Below are 6,801 nucleotides of genomic sequence, written 5' to 3' on the forward strand. Positions count from 1 at the left end.
GATAAGCAATTCTCCTTCTGCCTGGTTGGCTTAACCTGCTGGTGATTTGGTTTCCTTATTTAAGAATAGAAATACCCCTACCAGCACCCACAGTCTAGGAGACTGCAGAATGTCGATTATGGAAAGAACCTTAGAAATGGTTCATTCCATCCTTATAGCTGAGAAAAATCATGGCCTCAGATGTTAGCTGACTTGTTCCAAGTTGCAAAGCTCAACTTAGGGGTCTGTTGAAGAGTATCCTAATAAAAATTGGACTAGAACTATCTAGTGTGTGTGTGTGTGTGTGTGTGTGTGTGTGTGTATGAGATATTAAATTATATATATTTTATATTAAATGTATATATAGATACACACTTAGATATATTTAATAACATTTTTTAGGAAAACATGCAATAATATTGAAACAACTTTCTATTACTCTTCTGAGACTGATGGCTTCAGAAATGAAGGTCAGAAAATTAGAGGCAAAGGCATAGCCTTGATTTACTATCTCAAGTGATGCTACAGTCTGAATGTCTGTGTCCCCCACGGAGTTGTATGTTAAAACCTAACCCTGAGGTGATGGTATTGGGAGGTGGGCCCTTTGGGAGGTAAATTGGGCCAGAAGGATAAAGTCCTTATATAAGTGTTCTTATTTTTTAAAATGCCCGTAAAAGGAGCCCTGGGAGAGCTCCCTTGCCTCCTCTCCCATGTAAGGACACAGCAAGAAGTCAGCAGTCTGCAGCCCGGAAGCGGGTCCACGCCAGATCTGACCATGCCGGCACCCTGATCTTGGGCTTCCAGCTTCCAGAACCATGAGCAATAAATTTCTGCTGTTTATAAACACATCATCTTATGGTATTTTTACTATAGCAGCCCAAATGGACTAAGACAACAATGGACAATGCCCTTTCATAGTGGGCAGAGCTTAAGTAGATGACGAAAGCTCAGGAGGCAGACAAATTAATTCCAACAATGTGTTTTTGTTTGGTAGCCAAAAAGAATTCCTGTATGTAGAGCACCATACCTTTTTAATTTCAGATTTCAAGTTGCAAGGTTTTATCTGCTGGCTGAAGAGGTTTTTCTTGAATCTCTCTATAACCCTTCTTTTCAAATTGTGGTGCAGAGCTGGAGGAAGCTGCATAAAATGAGAAAATCATTATCAGCAAGTCACTAGCAATGCATAGGTGACTCCCAGGAAGCATTACTGAGGGTCAGTCACAGTACTCAATGCATGGGACTAAATAAGAATTAAAATTTTACCGTAACTTGCATGACTTGATGTTACACTTGTTCATTCTACAATCCAGAACAAATATATTACTCTGTTCTCTTTCAAAAGGCTAGTTCTACTGATGTCACTGTTTTTTTCATTTTATTGATATTATTTTTCATAAAACAACTCAATTACATGTTAGTCGCACATATGAATTGAATTAAGTTTGCAAATAACAGGCTTGACAAAGAAAGATGCATTCTGTGAGATGCTCCAGCTCTTGTGTCATGCCCAGAACCATGCTAAACACGCTAATCTTGGTCCTTGTCCTGAAGGACCTGATACTATGGACCAGGAAGCCCATATCTGTGTTAGCACAACATCAGAAGCCTGCCTGTGAGCGTGTCTGAATATGCAACTGATCAGAGAGAGAAATCAGACGGCAGGGACCAATCTTATCAGGAAGAAAGAGAAATGAACTCGTATACATTAGGGCCCAGCCAGGATGAGTTAGATTTGAGGAGTAAGTAGTTGGAAGTCACAGGTTAGAGTGGAGAAGGCATGGAAAAGTACCTGAAGACACCTTTTTGATCTGACAATTCCCTACTGTTGCCACCTCCCTAAATCAAACACCAAAGGGTGATTCAACATACACAAATCAATCAATGTGATACACTACATCAACAAGAGAAAGTTCAAAAACCACATGATCATCTCAATAGATGCAGAAAAGCTTCTGATAAAATTCAACACTCATTTATGATAAAAATTCTCACCAAAGTGGATATTGAGGGAACATATCTCAATACCTAAAAGCTATATATGGCAAACCTACAGCCAGCATAGCTCTCAATGGTGAAAAACTCAAAAGCTTCCCACTAAAATCTGGGACAAGACAAGGCTGCCCACTATCACCACTCCTATTCAATATATTCCTGGAAATCCTAGCCACAGCAATCAGGCAAGACAGAGAAATAAAAATAGAAATAAAAAAGAAATAAAATGGATCCAAATTGTAAAAGAAGAGGTAAAACTGTCACTAAATACAGATGACATGATACTATATATAGAAAACTCTAAAAGGTCCACACAAGAACTACTAGAAATAATCGAAGAATTCAGCAAGGCAGCAGTTTACAGATTAACGTACAAAAATCAGTTGCATTTCTTTACACTGACAATGAATCAACAGGAAAAAAAGTAAAGAAACAATCCCCTTTAAAATAGCACCCAAATTAATAAAATACCTAGGAACAAATCTAACCAAGGAAGTAAAAGACTTATACAAAGAGAACTATAAAACATTCATTAAGGAAATTAAAGAAGACTTTAAAAAATGGAAAGATATCCCATGCTCCTGGATTGCAAGAATCAATATTGTTAAAATGGTCACACCTCCAAGGTGATCTACAGGACATATTTCACAAAACTAGAACAAATCATAATACAATTTATATGGAACCACAAAAGACCTAGAATTGCCAAAGCATTACTGAAGAAAAAGAAAGAGGCTGCAGGAATAACCCTCCCAGACTTCAGACAATACTATAGAGCTGCAGTCATCAAGACAGCATGATATTGGTACAAAAACAGACATGAAGACCAATGGAACAGAACAGAGAGCCCAGAAATGAACCCACAAACCTTTGGTCAACTAATCTTCGACAAAGGAGGCAAGAACGTACAATGGAATAAAGACAGTCTCTTCAGCACATGGTGTTGGGAAAACTGGACAGCTGCATGTAAGTCAATAAAGCTAAAACATCCCTTACACCATACAGAAAAATAAACTCAAAATGGATCAAAAACTTAAACATAAGACTAGATACAATAAACCTCCTAGAAGAAAACATAGGCAAAACATTATCTGACATACGTCTCAAAAATGTTCTCCTAGAACTGTCTACTCAAGCAACAGAAATAAAAGTAAGAATAAACAAATGGGACCTAATGAAACTTACAAGCTTCTGCACAGCAAAGGAAACCATAAGTAAAACAAAACAACAACCTATGGAATGGGAGAAAATTTTTGCAAACAATGAAACTGACAAAGGCTTGATCTCCAGAATGTATAAGCAGCTCATATGACTCAATAAGAAAAAACATAAACAACCCAATCCAAAAATGGGCAGAAGACCTAAACAAGCAATTCTCCAAGGAAGACATACAAATGATCAAAAAGCACATGAAAAAATGCTCAATATCACTAATTATCAGAGAAATGCAAATCAAAACTTCAATGAGATATCACCTCACACCAGTCAGAATGGCCGTCATTCAAAAATCCACAAATGACAAATGCTGGAGAGGCTGTGGAGAAAGGGGAACCCTCCTACACTGCTGGTGGGAATGCAGTTTGGTGCAGCCACTGTGGAAAACAGTATGGAGATTCCTCAAAAGGCTAGGAATAGACTTACCATATGACCCAACAATTTCACTCCTGGGCGTAAGTCAAGAAAGAACCCAAATTTAAAAAGACACCTGCACCCCAATATTCACAGTAGCACTATTTACAATAGCCAAGAGATGGAAACAGCCTAAATGTCCATCGACAGATGACTGGCTCCTGAGCCAACACAGGGACACGGCGGGGGACAGGGAGTAGCAATACTAACCTTGAAAAGTCATAACCCTGGGAAGGGGATAGGAAGGAAAGGTCAGGAAAAGAAGTTATTTTTTAAATGCTATCGCGCTTAATGTCTTTATCTGCTCTCTTCCAAATGCATAAAATTATGCGATTAAAATCAAAGCCTTAGAGGGGAGGGTGTAGCTCAGTGGTAGAGCGCATGCCTAGCATGCACAAGGTCCTGGGTTCAATCCCCAGCGCCTCAATTAAAAATAAATAAATATGCCTAATTATTCCCCCCAAATAAAAAAAATAAAAATAAGTAAAAAAGATAAGTTTGAAAAAAATTAAAAATTTAAAAAATCAAATTAAACCCCTAGCCCACAACAAGTGGTCTAATAACCAGAATCTCTCTCTCATCCAGGAACAGATTTGACCTTGGTGGTTCTGCTGCCTGATCGCAAACTGACCCACCCCAGTTCTGATCTTTAATTACCAACAGTTCGATATGAACCTAGGTACAGGGACAGTTCAGTCATGCCTACTGTCTGCTACCAGCACTGCTGCGGCAATGACTCTAGAAAAAAGAAATGACCTTGTAGCCTGGATCACCTCCTACCTTTCAGAAAAAGAGCATGGGTGCACAGACAAGCCACACATTCGGGCTGGAGGTTGGGGTGATATTGAGCCCTGCTCTCCCACACAGGTCAGAGCATGGCATGTGCCATCCAGGGTGAATAGGGCAGGTCAGCATCCTTTGAGCTTAAGTGACCACCAGAAAGAATGGTCATCTTGAACTGCTTGGCTTCTGCCAGGAGACTTCATTCTTTGCAGTGTCAGGCTCTGTGTCAGACCCCAGGACACAGGATGAGGATGCCTCAGACTCTGCCCTGAGGAGTTCAGAACAGATTTACGTGCAAGGCAGGAACATAAATCACCAGCTGCGATGAGTGCGATGGAAGAGAGGGCAATGGGGACACAGGAAGGAGAGAAGGGAGAGGGTACACATTCAGGAGTTATTTTTGAGTAAGACTTGGGGTCCAACCAGGTGAGGGAGAACAGAAAGAGGGATAACCTCAAGATCTCTCACTCCCAGACTAGCTCAGAACAACATAAAGGGACTAGCTCTAAAAAGCTGTGCCTTACCCTATGATCCAGCAATCCCACTCCTGGGCATATACCCAGAGGGAACTCGAATGTGAAAAGATACATGCACCCCAATGTTCACAGCAGCACTATATACAATAGCCAAGACATGGAAGCAACCTAAATGTCCATCAACAGAGGACTGGATAAAGAAGTTGTGGTATATTTATACAATGGAATACTACTCAGCCATAAAAAAGAACAAGACAAAGCTGGCATAAAGCTTTCTCTAAATAAACTTTGGAAGTTTCACAGTAGAAGACCATCTGTATCTGATGACATCCTTAACCTAGGAAAGAAGGAAAGGCTAGTGACTAAAAGTATATGAGCCCTCAATTAGGCAATAAAGAGAAATGAAAAGCGTCCAAATTGGAAAGATGGAAATCTGTCTCTATTTGTAAACAACATAATTTTATAAATAGAAAACCCTAAAGACTCCACCAAAAAAACTATTAGAAATAAATGAATACAATAAAGTTATGGGGTACAAAATCAACATGCGATCTGTTGCAATTCTGTAGGGTAACAATGGGCTAACAGAAAAAGAAGTTAAGAAAACAATCCCATTTATAATTACACACACACACACAAAATACCTAGGAATAAATTTAACCAAGGAAGTGAAAGACCTGTATTTGGAAAACTATAAGACAGTAATGAAAGAAACTGAAGATGACACAAACAGATGGAAAGATATGCCGTACTCATGGATAGGAAGAATTAACACTGTTAAAATGACCATTACTACTCAAGCAATCTACAGAATCAATGAAATCCCTGTCAAAATAACAGGGACATTTTTAAAAAGAACTAGAGCATATATTTCTAAAATTTGTATGGACCCACAAAAGACTTCAAATAGCCAAAGCAATCCTGAGAAAGAAGAACCAAGCTAGAGGTTTCATTTCAAAATACATTACAAAACCACAGTAATCAAAACAGCGTGGTACTGGCAGAAAGACAGATACATAGGTCAATGGACAGAATTGAGAGTCCCCAAATAAAGTCACACATATATGGATGATTAATTTACAACAAAAGAGCAAAGAACATATGATGGAGAGGGGTAGTGTCTTCAATAAACAGTGTTCAGAGAACTGGACAGCCGCATGCAGAAGAATGAAACTAGATCGCTGTCTCACACCATACACAAAAATCAACTCAAAATGGACTAAGGACTTGAATGTAGGACCTGAAAACATAAAACTCATAGAAAAATTAGGCAGTACACTCTTCGACACAGGGCTTAGCAAAATCTTTCTGGATCTGTCTCCTCAGGCACAAGAAACAAAAGTAGAAATAAACAAATGGGACCATAGCAAACTAAAATGCTTCTGCACTGCAAAGGAAATCCTCAACAAAACAAAGAGACAACTTACCAGTGGGACAGGGAGAGGATATTTGAAATCATAATCTGATAAAAGGTTAATATCCAAAATATATAAAGAAGTCATATGACTCAACAACAAAAAATCCAGTTAGAAAATGAGCAGAGGAACTAAACAGACATTTTTTTTCCCAGAGAAGACACACAGACGACCAACACGCACACGACAAGATGCTCATCATCACTAATCATCAGGGAAACGCCAATCAAAACCACAGTGAGATACCACCTCACCTGTTGGAATGACTTACCAAAAAGGCAAGAAATAACAAATTTGCGGAGAAAAGGAAAGCCTTGTGCACTGTTGGTGGGAACGTAAATTGGTGCGGCCATTACGGAAAACAGTATGGAGAGTCCTCAAAAAATTAAAAATAGAAATACCACATGATCCAGCAATCCCACTTTGGGGTATTTATCTGAAGACTATTAAAACACTAGCTCAAAAAGATACATGTATTCCTGTGTGTGTGTGTGTGTGTGTGTGTGTGTGTGTGTATGTGTGTGTGA

The sequence above is a fragment of the Vicugna pacos genome, chromosome 17 (genome assembly GCF_048564905.1).
Source record: "Vicugna pacos chromosome 17, VicPac4, whole genome shotgun sequence".
Classification (NCBI taxonomy): Eukaryota; Metazoa; Chordata; class Mammalia; order Artiodactyla; family Camelidae; genus Vicugna; species Vicugna pacos.